This window comes from Clarias gariepinus, chromosome 8 (assembly GCF_024256425.1).
Source record: "Clarias gariepinus isolate MV-2021 ecotype Netherlands chromosome 8, CGAR_prim_01v2, whole genome shotgun sequence".
NCBI lineage: Eukaryota > Metazoa > Chordata > Actinopteri > Siluriformes > Clariidae > Clarias > Clarias gariepinus.
Genome location: NC_071107.1, coordinates 27499128 through 27514191, shown reverse-complemented (window position 1 = coordinate 27514191; position 15064 = coordinate 27499128).

The following is a 15064-nucleotide window of genomic DNA, read 5'->3' as shown; positions in this document are numbered from 1 at the left end:
TTTTGTTTATTATTTTGAAGATTTTGCTGTTTAAAAATGTTTACAAACTCAATTTGAATGTTTTACATAAATATCCATTAGTTGTGTGAGAAAACCACTTTCCTGAGCTCGTACAGCTCTAAGAACGCAGCAAACGCGTTTTCTCAGCTCAACAAGGCAGAAAATCTAATGAATGATCATTTCCACAACATTCATGCATTTTGGCATACATCTTAAAAAACTACTTTTTTGTTTATTATTTTTAAGGTTTTGCTGTTTAAAAATGTTTACAAACTCAATTTGAATGTTTTACATAAATATCCATGAGTTGTGTGAGAAAACCACTTTCCTGAGCTCGTACAGCTCTTAGAACGCAGCAAACGCGTTTTCTCAGCTCAACAAGGCAAAAAATCAAATGAATGATCATTTCCACAACATTCATGCATTTTGGCATACATCTTGAAAAACAACTTTTTTGTTTATTATTTTGAAGATTTTGCTGTTTAAAAATGTTTACAAACTCATTTTGAATGTTTTACATAAATATCCATTAGTTGTGTGAGAAAACCACTTTCCTGAGCTCGTACAGCTCTAAGAACGCAGCAAACGCGTTTTCTCAGCTCAACAAGGCAGAAAATCTAATGAATGATCATTTCCACAACATTCATGTTTTTTGAATGACATCTTAAAAAACTACTTTTTTGTTTATTATTTTTAAGATTTTGCTGTTTAAAAATGTTTACAAACTCATTTTGAATGTTTTACATCAATATCCATTAGTTGTGTGAGAAAACCACTTTCCTGAGCTCGTACAGCTCTAAGAACGCAGCAAACGCGTTTTCTCAGCTCAACAAGGCAGAAAATCTAATGAATGATCATTTCCACAACATTCATGTTTTTTGAATGACATCTTAAAGAACAACTTTTTTGTTTATTATTTTTAAGATTTTGCTGTTTAAAAATGTTTACAAACTCATTTTGAATGTTTTACATAAATATCCATTAGTTGTGTGAGAAAACCACTTTCCTGAGCTCGTACAGCTCTAAGAACGCAGCAAACGCGTTTTCTCAGCTCAACAAGGCAGAAAATCTAATGAATGATCATATCCACAACATTCATGTTTTTTGAATGACATCCTAAAGAACAACTTTTTTGTTTATTATTTTTAAGATTTTGCTGTTTAAAAATGTTTACAAACTCATTTTGAATGTTTTACATAAATATCCATGAGTTGTGTGAGAAAACCACTTTCCTGAGCTCGTACAGCTCTAAGAACGCAGCAAACGCGTTTTCTCAGCTCAACAAGGCAAAAAATCAAATGAATGATCATTTCCACAACATTCATGCATTTTGGCATTTATCTTGAAAAACAACTTTTTTGTTTATTATTTTGAAGATTTTGCTGTTTAAAAATGTTTACAAACTCAATTTGAATGTTTTACATAAATATCCGTTAGTTGTGTGAGAAAACCACTTTCCTGAGCTCGTACAGCTCTAAGAACGCAGCAAACGCGTTTTCTCAGCTCAACAAGGCAGAAAATCTAATGAATGATCATTTCCACAACATTCATGCATTTTGGCATACATCTTAAAAAACTACTTTTTTGTTTATTATTTTTAAGATTTTGCTGTTTAAAAATGTTTACAAACTCAATTTGAATGTTTTACATAAATATCCATTAGTTGTGTGAGAAAACCACTTTCCTGAGCTCGTACAGCTCTAAGAACGCAGCAAACGCGTTTTCTCAGCTTAACAAGGCAGAAAATCTAATGAATGATCATTTCCACAACATTCATGTTTTTTGAATGACATCTTAAAGAACAACTTTTTTGTTTATTATTTTTAAGATTTTGCTGTTTAAAAATGTTTACAAACTCATTTTGAATGTTTTACATAAATATCCATTAGTTGTGTGAGAAAACCACTTTCCTGAGCTCGTACAGCTCTAAGAACGCAGCAAACGCCTTTTCTCAGCTCAACAAGGCAGAAAATCTAATGAATGATCATTTCCACAACATTCATGCATTTTGGCATACATCTTAAAAAAATACTTTTTTGTTTATTATTTTTAAGGTTTTGCTGTTTAAAAATGTTTACAAACTCAATTTGAATGTTTTACATAAATATCCATGAGTTGTGTGAGAAAACCACTTTCCTGAGCTCGTACAGCTTTAAGAACGCAGCAAACGCGTTTTCTCAGCTCAACAAGGCAAAAAATCAAATGAATGATCATTTCCACAACATTCATGCATTTTGGCATACATCTTGAAAAACAACTTTTTTGTTTATTATTTTGAAGATTTTGCTGTTTAAAAATGTTTACAAACTCAATTTGAATGTTTTACATAAATATCCATTAGTTGTGTGAGAAAACCACTTTCCTGAGCTCGTACAGCTCTAAGAACGCAGCAAACGCGTTTTCTCAGCTCAACAAGGCAGAAAATCTAATGAATGATCATTTCCACAACATTCATGCATTTTGGCATACATCTTAAAAAACTACTTTTTTGTTTATTATTTTTAAGGTTTTGCTGTTTAAAAATGTTTACAAACTCAATTTGAATGTTTTACATAAATATCCATGAGTTGTGTGAGAAAACCACTTTCCTGAGCTCGTACAGCTCTAAGAACGCAGCAAACGCGTTTTCTCAGCTCAACAAGGCAAAAAATCAAATGAATGATCATTTCCACAACATTCATGCATTTTGGCATACATCTTGAAAAACAACTTTTTTGTTTATTATTTTGAAGATTTTGCTGTTTAAAAATGTTTACAAACTCATTTTGAATGTTTTACATAAATATCCATTAGTTGTGTGAGAAAACCACTTTCCTGAGCTCGTACAGCTCTAAGAACGCAGCAAACGCGTTTTCTCAGCTCAACAAGGCAGAAAATCTAATGAATGATCATTTCCACAACATTCATGTTTTTTGAATGACATCTTAAAAAACTACTTTTTTGTTTATTATTTTGAAGATTTTGCTGTTTAAAAATGTTTACAAACTCATTTTGAATGTTTTACATCAATATCCATTAGTTGTGTGAGAAAACCACTTTCCTGAGCTCGTACAGCTCTAAGAACGCAGCAAACGCGTTTTCTCAGCTCAACAAGGCAGAAAATCTAATGAATGATCATTTCCACAACATTCATGTTTTTTGAATGACATCTTAAAGAACAACTTTTTTGTTTATTATTTTTAAGATTTTGCTGTTTAAAAATGTTTACAAACTCATTTTGAATGTTTTACATAAATATCCATTAGTTGTGTGAGAAAACCACTTTCCTGAGCTCGTACAGCTCTAAGAACGCAGCAAACGCGTTTTCTCAGCTCAACAAGGCAGAAAATCTAATGAATGATCATATCCACAACATTCATGTTTTTTGAATGACATCCTAAAGAACAACTTTTTTGTTTATTATTTTTAAGATTTTGCTGTTTAAAAATGTTTACAAACTCATTTTGAATGTTTTACATAAATATCCATGAGTTGTGTGAGAAAACCACTTTCCTGAGCTCGTACAGCTCTAAGAACGCAGCAAACGCGTTTTCTCAGCTCAACAAGGCAGAAAATCTAATGAATGATCATTTCCACAACATTCATGTTTTTTGAATGACATCTTAAAAAACTACTTTTTTGTTTATTATTTTTAAGATTTTGCTGTTTAAAAATGTTTACAAACTCATTTTGAATGTTTTACATCAATATCCATTAGTTGTGTGAGAAAACCACTTTCCTGAGCTCGTACAGCTCTAAGAACGCAGCAAACGCGTTTTCTCAGCTCAACAAGGCAGAAAATCTAATGAATGATCATTTCCACAACATTCATGTTTTTTGAATGACATCTTAAAGAACAACTTTTTTGTTTATTATTTTTAAGATTTTGCTGTTTAAAAATGTTTACAAACTCATTTTGAATGTTTTACATAAATATCCATTAGTTGTGTGAGAAAACCACTTTCCTGAGCTCGTACAGCTCTAAGAACGCAGCAAACGCCTTTTCTCAGCTCAACAAGGCAGAAAATCTAATGAATGATCATTTCCACAACATTCATGCATTTTGGCATACATCTTAAAAAACTACTTTTTTGTTTATTATTTTTAAGGTTTTGCTGTTTAAAAATGTTTACAAACTCAATTTGAATGTTTTACATAAATATCCATGAGTTGTGTGAGAAAACCACTTTCCTGAGCTCGTACAGCTCTAAGAACGCAGCAAACGCGTTTTCTCAGCTCAACAAGGCAAAAAATCAAATGAATGATCATTTCCACAACATTCATGCATTTTGGCATACATCTTGAAAAACAACTTTTTTGTTTATTATTTTGAAGATTTTGCTGTTTAAAAATGTTTACAAACTCAATTTGAATGTTTTACATAAATATCCATTAGTTGTGTGAGAAAACCACTTTCCTGAGCTCGTACAGCTCTAAGAACGCAGCAAACGCGTTTTCTCAGCTCAACAAGGCAGAAAATCTAATGAATGATCATTTCCACAACATTCATGCATTTTGGCATACATCTTAAAAAACTACTTTTTTGTTTATTATTTTTAAGGTTTTGCTGTTTAAAAATGTTTACAAACTCAATTTGAATGTTTTACATAAATATCCATGAGTTGTGTGAGAAAACCACTTTCCTGAGCTCGTACAGCTCTAAGAACGCAGCAAACGCGTTTTCTTAGCTCAACAAGGCAAAAAATCAAATGAATGATCATTTCCACAACATTCATGCATTTTGGCATACATCTTGAAAAACAACTTTTTTGTTTATTATTTTGAAGATTTTGCTGTTTAAAAATGTTTACAAACTCATTTTGAATGTTTTACATAAATATCCATTAGTTGTGTGAGAAAACCACTTTCCTGAGCTCGTACAGCTCTAAGAACGCAGCAAACGCGTTTTCTCAGCTCAACAAGGCAGAAAATCTAATGAATGATCATTTCCACAACATTCATGTTTTTTGAATGACATCTTAAAAAACTACTTTTTTGTTTATTATTTTTAAGATTTTGCTGTTTAAAAATGTTTACAAACTCATTTTGAATGTTTTACATCAATATCCATTAGTTGTGTGAGAAAACCACTTTCCTGAGCTCGTACAGCTCTAAGAACGCAGCAAACGCGTTTTCTCAGCTCAACAAGGCAGAAAATCTAATGAATGATCATTTCCACAACATTCATGTTTTTTGAATGACATCTTAAAGAACAACTTTTTTGTTTATTATTTTTAAGATTTTGCTGTTTAAAAATGTTTACAAACTCATTTTGAATGTTTTACATAAATATCCATTAGTTGTGTGAGAAAACCACTTTCCTGAGCTCGTACAGCTCTAAGAACGCAGCAAACGCGTTTTCTCAGCTCAACAAGGCAGAAAATCTAATGAATGATCATATCCACAACATTCATGTTTTTTGAATGACATCCTAAAGAACAACTTTTTTGTTTATTATTTTTAAGATTTTGCTGTTTAAAAATGTTTACAAACTCATTTTGAATGTTTTACATAAATATCCATGAGTTGTGTGAGAAAACCACTTTCCTGAGCTCGTACAACTCTAAGAACGCAGCAAACGCGTTTTCTCAGCTCAACAAGGCAGAAAATCTAATGAATGATCATTTCCACAACATTCATGCATTTTGGCATACATCTTGAAAAACAACTTTTTTGTTTATTATTTTGAAGATTTTGCTGTTTAAAAATGTTTACAAACTCAATTTGAATGTTTTACATAAATATCCGTTAGTTGTGTGAGAAAACCACTTTCCTGAGCTCGTACAGCTCTAAGAACGCAGCAAACGCGTTTTCTCAGCTCAACAAGGCAGAAAATCTAATGAATGATCATATCCACAACATTCATGTTTTTTGAATGACATCTTAAAGAACAACTTTTTTGTTTATTATTTTTAAGATTTTGCTGTTTAAAAATGTTTACAAACTAATTTTGAATGTTTTACATAAATATCCATTAGTTGTGTGAGAAAACCACTTTCCTGAGCTCGTACAGCTCTAAGAACGCAGCAAACGCGTTTTCTCAGCTTAACAAGGCAGAAAATCAAATGAATGATCATTTCCACAACATTCATGCATTTTGGCATACATCTTGAAAAACAACTTTTTTGTTTATTATTTTGAAGATTTTGCTGTTTAAAAATGTTTACAAACTCATTTTGAATGTTTTACATAAATATCCATTAGTTGTGTGAGAAAACCACTTTCCTGAGCTCGTACAGCTCTAAGAACGCAGCAATCGCGTTTTCTCAGCTTAACAAGGCAGAAAATCTAATGAATGATCATTTCCACAACATTCATGTTTTTTGAATGACATCTTAAAGAACAACTTTTTTGTTTATTATTTTTAAGATTTTGCTGTTTAAAAATGTTTACAAACTCATTTTGAATGTTTTACATAAATATTCATTAGTTGTGTGAGAAAACCACTTTCCTGAGCTCGTACAGCTCTAAGAACGCAGCAAACGCGTTTTCTCAGCTCAACAAGGCAGAAAATCTAATGAATGATCATATCCACAACATTCATGTTTTTTGAATGACATCTTAAAGAACAACTTTTTTGTTTATTATTTTTAAGATTTTGCTGTTTAAAAATGTTTACAAACTCATTTTGAATGTTTTACATAAATATCCATTAGTTGTGTGAGAAAACCACTTTCCGAGCTCGTACAGCTCTAAGAACGCAGCAAACGCGTTTTCTCAGCTCAACAAGGCAGAAAATCTAATGAATGATCATTTCCACAACATTCATGCATTTTGGCATACATCTTAAAAAACTACTTTTTTGTTTATTATTTTTAAGGTTTTGCTGTTTAAAAATGTTTACAAACTCATTTTGAATGTTTTACATAAATATCCATTAGTTGTGTGAGAAAACCACTTTCCTGAGCTCGTACAGCTCTAAGAACGCAGCAAACGCGTTTTCTCAGCTCAACAAGGCAGAAAATCTAATGAATGATCATATCCACAACATTCATGTTTTTTGAATGACATCTTAAAGAACAACTTTTTATTTATTATTTTGAAGATTTTGCTGTTTAAAAATGTTTACAAACTCATTTTGAATGTTTTACATAAATATCCATTAGTTGTGTGAGAAAACCACTTTCCTGAGCTCGTACAGCTCTAAGAACGCAGCAAACGCGTTTTCTCAGCTCAACAAGGCAGAAAATCTAATGAATGATCATTTCCACAACATTCATGCATTTTGGCATACATCTTAAAAAACTACTTTTTTGTTTATTATTTTTAAGGTTTTGCTGTTTAAAAATGTTTACAAACTCATTTTGAATGTTTTACATAAATATCCATTAGTTGTGTGAGAAAACCACTTTCCTGAGCTCGTACAGCTCTAAGAACGCAGCAAACGCGTTTTCTCAGCTCAACAAGGCAGAAAATCTAATGAATGATCATTTCCACAACATTCATGCATTTTGGCGTACATCTTAAAAAACTATTTTTTTGTTTAGTATTTTTAAGGTTTTGCTGTTTAAAAATGTTTACAAACTCAATTTGAATGTTTTACATAAATATCCATGAGTTGTGTGAGAAAACCACTTTCCTGAGCTCGTACAGCTCTAAGAACGCAGCAAACGCGTTTTCTCAGCTCAACAAGGCAAAAAATCAAATGAATGATCATTTCCACAACATTCATGCATTTTGGCATACATCTTGAAAAACAACTTTTTTGTTTATTATTTTGAAGATTTTGCTGTTTAAAAATGTTTACAAACTCAATTTGAATGTTTTACATAAATATCCGTTAGTTGTGTGAGAAAACCACTTTCCTGAGCTCGTACAGCTCTAAGAACGCAGCAAACGCGTTTTCTCAGCTCAACAAGGCAGAAAATCTAATGAATGATCATATCCACAACATTCATGTTTTTTGAATGACATCTTAAAGAACAACTTTTTTGTTTATTATTTTTAAGATTTTGCTGTTTAAAAATGTTTACAAACTCATTTTGAATGTTTTACATAAATATCCATTAGTTGTGTGAGAAAACCACTTTCCTGAGCTCGTACAGCTCTAAGAACGCAGCAAACGCGTTTTCTCACCTCAACAAGGCAGAAAATCTAATGAATGATCATTTCCACAACATTCATGCATTTTGGCATACATCTTAAAAAACTACTTTTTTGTTTATTATTTTTAAGGTTTTGCTGTTTAAAAATGTTTACAAACTCAATTTGAATGTTTTACATAAATATCCATTAGTTGTGTGAGAAAACCACTTTCCTGAGCTTGTACAGCTCTAAGAACGCAGCAAACGCGTTTTCTCAGCTCAACAAGGCAGAAAATCTAATGAATGATCATTTCCACAACATTCATGTTTTTTGAATGACATCTTAAAAAACTACTTTTTTGTTTATTATTTTTAAGATTTTGCTGTTTAAAAATGTTTACAAACTCATTTTGAATGTTTTACATCAATATCCATTAGTTGTGTGAGAAAACCACTTTCCTGAGCTCGTACAGCTCTAAGAACGCAGCAAACGCGTTTTCTCAGCTCAACAAGGCAGAAAATCTAATGAATGATCATTTCCACAACATTCATGTTTTTTGAATGACATCTTAAAGAACAACTTTTTTGTTTATTATTTTTAAGATTTTGCTGTTTAAAAATGTTTACAAACTCATTTTGAATGTTTTACATAAATATCCATTAGTTGTGTGAGAAAACCACTTTCCTGAGCTCGTACAGCTCTAAGAACGCAGCAAACGCGTTTTCTCAGCTCAACAAGGCAGAAAATCTAATGAATGATCATTTCCACAACATTCATGCATTTTGGCATACATCTTAAAAAACTACTTTTTTGTTTATTATTTTTAAGGTTTTGCTGTTTAAAAATGTTTACAAACTCAATTTGAATGTTTTACATAAATATCCATTAGTTGTGTGAGAAAACCACTTTCCTGAGCTCGTACAGCTCTAAGAACGCAGCAAACGCGTTTTCTCAGTTCAACAAGGCAGAAAATCTAATGAATGATCATTTCCACAACATTCATGTTTTTTGAATGACATCTTAAAAAACTACTTTTTTGTTTATTATTTTTAAGATTTTGCTGTTTAAAAATGTTTACAAACTCATTTTGAATGTTTTACATCAATATCCATTAGTTGTGTGAGAAAACCACTTTCCTGAGCTCGTACAGCTCTAAGAACGCAGCAAACGCGTTTTCTCAGCTCAACAAGGCAGAAAATCTAATGAATGATCATTTCCACAACATTCATGTTTTTTGAATGACATCTTAAAGAACAACTTTTTTGTTTATTATTTTTAAGATTTTGCTGTTTAAAAATGTTTACAAACTCATTTTGAATGTTTTACATAAATATCCATTAGTTGTGTGAGAAAACCACTTTCCTGAGCTCGTACAGCTCTAAGAACGCAGCAAACGCGTTTTCTCAGCTCAACAAGGTAGAAAATCTAATGAATGATCATATCCACAACATTCATGTTTTTTGAATGACATCTTAAAGAACAACTTTTTTGTTTATTATTTTGAAGATTTTGCTGTTTAAAAATGTTTACAAACTCATTTTGAATGTTTTACATAAATATCCATTAGTTGTGTGAGAAAACCACTTTCCTGAGCTCGTACAGCTCTAAGAACGCAGCAAACGCGTTTTCTCAGCTCAACAAGGCAGAAAATCTAATGAATGATCATTTCCACAACATTCATGCATTTTGGCATACATCTTAAAAAACTACTTTTTTGTTTATTATTTTTAAGGTTTTGCTGTTTAAAAATGTTTACAAACTCATTTTGAATGTTTTACATAAATATCCATTAGTTGTGTGAGAAAACCACTTTCCTGAGCTCGTACAGCTCTAAGAACGCAGCAAACGCGTTTTCTCAGCTCAACAAGGCAGAAAATCTAATGAATGATCATTTCCACAACATTCATGCATTTTGGCATACATCTTAAAAAACTACTTTTTTGTTTATTATTTTTAAGGTTTTGCTGTTTAAAAATGTTTACAAACTCATTTTGAATGTTTTACATAAATATCCATTAGTTGTGTGAGAAAACCACTTTCCTGAGCTCGTACAGCTCTAAGAACGCAGCAAACGCGTTTTCTCAGCTCAACAAGGCAGAAAATCTAATGAATGATCATTTCCACAACATTCATGTTTTTTGAATGACATCTTAAAGAACAACTTTTTTGTTTATTATTTTTAAGATTTTGCTGTTTAAAAATGTTTACAAACTCATTTTGAATGTTTTACATAAATATCCATTAGTTGTGTGAGAAAACCACTTTCCTGAGCTCGTACAGCTCTAAGAACGCAGCAAACGCGTTTTCTCAGCTCAACAAGGTAGAAAATCTAATGAATGATCATATCCACAACATTCATGTTTTTTGAATGACATCTTAAAGAACAACTTTTTTGTTTATTATTTTGAAGATTTTGCTGTTTAAAAATGTTTACAAACTCATTTTGAATGTTTTACATAAATATCCATTAGTTGTGTGAGAAAACCACTTTCCTGAGCTCGTACAGCTCTAAGAACGCAGCAAACGCGTTTTCTCAGCTCAACAAGGCAGAAAATCTAATGAATGATCATTTCCACAACATTCATGCATTTTGGCATACATCTTAAAAAACTACTTTTTTGTTTATTATTTTTAAGGTTTTGCTGTTTAAAAATGTTTACAAACTCATTTTGAATGTTTTACATAAATATCCATTAGTTGTGTGAGAAAACCACTTTCCTGAGCTCGTACAGCTCTAAGAACGCAGCAAACGCGTTTTCTCAGCTCAACAAGGCAGAAAATCTAATGAATGATCATTTCCACAACATTCATGCATTTTGGCATACATCTTAAAAAACTACTTTTTTGTTTATTATTTTTAAGGTTTTGCTGTTTAAAAATGTTTACAAACTCATTTTGAATGTTTTACATAAATATCCATTAGTTGTGTGAGAAAACCACTTTCCTGAGCTCGTACAGCTCTAAGAACGCAGCAAACGCGTTTTCTCAGCTCAACAAGGCAGAAAATCTAATGAATGATCATTTCCACAACATTCATGCATTTTGGCATACATCTTAAAAAACTACTTTTTTGTTTATTATTTTTAAGGTTTTGCTGTTTAAAAATGTTTACAAACTCAATTTGAATGTTTTACATAAATATCCATGAGTTGTGTGAGAAAACCACTTTCCTGAGCTCGTACAGCTCTAAGAACGCAGCAAACGCGTTTTCTCAGCTCAACAAGGCAAAAAATCAAATGAATGATCATTTCCACAACATTCATGCATTTTGGCATACATCTTGAAAAACAACTTTTTTGTTTATTATTTTGAAGATTTTGCTGTTTAAAAATGTTTACAAACTCAATTTGAATGTTTTACATAAATATCCGTTAGTTGTGTGAGAAAACCACTTTTCTGAGCTCGTACAGCTCTAAGAACGCAGCAAACGCGTTTTCTCAGCTCAACAAGGCAGAAAATCTAATGAATGATCATTTCCACAACATTCATGCATTTTGGCATACATCTTAAAAAACTACTTTTTTGTTTATTATTTTTAAGGTTTTGCTGTTTAAAAATGTTTACAAACTCATTTTGAATGTTTTACATAAATATCCATTAGTTGTGTGAGAAAACCACTTTCCTGAGCTCGTACAGCTCTAAGAACGCAGCAAACGCGTTTTCTCAGCTCAACAAGGCAGAAAATCTAATGAATGATCATTTCCACAACATTCATGCATTTTGGCATACATCTTAAAAAACTACTTTTTTGTTTATTATTTTTAAGGTTTTGCTGTTTAAAAATGTTTACAAACTCAATTTGAATGTTTTACATAAATATCCATGAGTTGTGTGAGAAAACCACTTTCCTGAGCTCGTACAGCTCTAAGAACGCAGCAAACGCGTTTTCTCAGCTCAACAAGGCAAAAAATCAAATGAATGATCATTTCCACAACATTCATGCATTTTGGCATACATCTTGAAAAACAACTTTTTTGTTTATTATTTTGAAGATTTTGCTGTTTAAAAATGTTTACAAACTCAATTTGAATGTTTTACATAAATATCCGTTAGTTGTGTGAGAAAACCACTTTCCTGAGCTCGTACAGCTCTAAGAACGCAGCAAACGCGTTTTCTCAGCTCAACAAAGCAGAAAATCTAATGAATGATCATATCCACAACATTCATGTTTTTTGAATGACATCTTAAAGAACAACTTTTTTGTTTATTATTTTTAAGATTTTGCTGTTTAAAAATGTTTACAAACTCATTTTGAATGTTTTACATAAATATCCATTAGTTGTGTGAGAAAACCACTTTCCTGAGCTCGTACAGCTCTAAGAACGCAGCAAACGCGTTTTCTCAGCTTAACAAGGCAGAAAATCAAATGAATGATCATTTCCACAACATTCATGCATTTTGGCATACATCTTGAAAAACAACTTTTTTGTTTATTATTTTGAAGATTTTGCTGTTTAAAAATGTTTACAAACTCATTTTGAATGTTTTACATAAATATCCATTAGTTGTGTGAGAAAACCACTTTCCTGAGCTCGTACAGCTCTAAGAACGCAGCAAACGCGTTTTCTCAGCTTAACAAGGCAGAAAATCTAATGAATGATCATTTCCACAACATTCATGTTTTTTGAATGACATCTTAAAGAACAACTTTTTTGTTTATTATTTTTAAGATTTTGCTGTTTAAAAATGTTTACAAACTCATTTTGAATGTTTTACATAAATATCCATTAGTTGTGTGAGAAAACCACTTTCCTGAGCTCGTACAGCTCTAAGAACGCAGCAAACGCGTTTTCTCAGCTCAACAAGGCAGAAAATCTAATGAATGATCATATCCACAACATTCATGTTTTTTGAATGACATCTTAAAGAACAACTTTTTTGTTTATTATTTTTAAGATTTTGCTGTTTAAAAATGTTTACAAACTCATTTTGAATGTTTTACATAAATATCCATTAGTTGTGTGAGAAAACCACTTTCCGAGCTCGTACAGCTCTAAGAACGCAGCAAACGCGTTTTCTCAGCTCAACAAGGCAGAAAATCTAATGAATGATCATTTCCACAACATTCATGCATTTTGGCATACATCTTAAAAAACTACTTTTTTGTTTATTATTTTTAAGGTTTTGCTGTTTAAAAATGTTTACAAACTCATTTTGAATGTTTTACATAAATATCCATTAGTTGTGTGAGAAAACCACTTTCCTGAGCTCGTACAGCTCTAAGAACGCAGCAAACGCGTTTTCTCAGCTCAACAAGGCAGAAAATCTAATGAATGATCATATCCACAACATTCATGTTTTTTGAATGACATCTTAAAGAACAACTTTTTATTTATTATTTTGAAGATTTTGCTGTTTAAAAATGTTTACAAACTCATTTTGAATGTTTTACATAAATATCCATTAGTTGTGTGAGAAAACCACTTTCCTGAGCTCGTACAGCTCTAAGAACGCAGCAAACGCGTTTTCTCAGCTCAACAAGGCAGAAAATCTAATGAATGATCATTTCCACAACATTCATGCATTTTGGCATACATCTTAAAAAACTACTTTTTTGTTTATTATTTTTAAGGTTTTGCTGTTTAAAAATGTTTACAAACTCATTTTGAATGTTTTACATAAATATCCATTAGTTGTGTGAGAAAACCACTTTCCTGAGCTCGTACAGCTCTAAGAACGCAGCAAACGCGTTTTCTCAGCTCAACAAGGCAGAAAATCTAATGAATGATCATTTCCACAACATTCATGCATTTTGGCGTACATCTTAAAAAACTATTTTTTTGTTTATTATTTTTAAGGTTTTGCTGTTTAAAAATGTTTACAAACTCAATTTGAATGTTTTACATAAATATCCATGAGTTGTGTGAGAAAACCACTTTCCTGAGCTCGTACAGCTCTAAGAACGCAGCAAACGCGTTTTCTCAGCTCAACAAGGCAAAAAATCAAATGAATGATCATTTCCACAACATTCATGCATTTTGGCATACATCTTGAAAAACAACTTTTTTGTTTATTATTTTGAAGATTTTGCTGTTTAAAAATGTTTACAAACTCAATTTGAATGTTTTACATAAATATCCGTTAGTTGTGTGAGAAAACCACTTTCCTGAGCTCGTACAGCTCTAAGAACGCAGCAAACGCGTTTTCTCAGCTCAACAAGGCAGAAAATCTAATGAATGATCATATCCACAACATTCATGTTTTTTGAATGACATCTTAAAGAACAACTTTTTTGTTTATTATTTTTAAGATTTTGCTGTTTAAAAATGTTTACAAACTCATTTTGAATGTTTTACATAAATATCCATTAGTTGTGTGAGAAAACCACTTTCCTGAGCTCGTACAGCTCTAAGAACGCAGCAAACGCGTTTTCTCAGCTTAACAAGGCAGAAAATCAAATGAATGATCATTTCCACAACATTCATGCATTTTGGCATACATCTTGAAAAACAACTTTTTTGTTTATTATTTTTAAGATTTTGCTGTTTAAAAATGTTTACAAACTCATTTTGAATGTTTTACATAAATATCCATTAGTTGTGTGAGAAAACCACTTTCCTGAGCTCGTACAGCTCTAAGAACGCAGCAAACGCGTTTTCTCAGCTTAACAAGGCAGAAAATCAAATGAATGATCATTTCCACAACATTCATGCATTTTGGCATACATCTTAAAAAACTACTTTTTTGTTTATTATTTTTAAGGTTTTGCTGTTTAAAAATGTTTACAAACTCATTTTGAATGTTTTACATAAATATCCATTAGTTGTGTGAGAAAACCACTTTCCTGAGCTCGTACAGCTCTAAGAACGCAGCAAACGCGTTTTCTCAGCTCAACAAGGCAGAAAATCTAATGAATGATCATTTCCACAACATTCATGCATTTTGGCATACATCTTAAAAAACTACTTTTTTGTTTATTATTTTTAAGGTTTTGCTGTTTAAAAATGTTTACAAACTCATTTTGAATGTTTTACATCAATATCCATTAGTTGTGTGAGAAAACCACTTTCCTGAGCTCGTACAGCTCTAAGAACGCAGCAAACGCGTTTTCTCAGCTCAA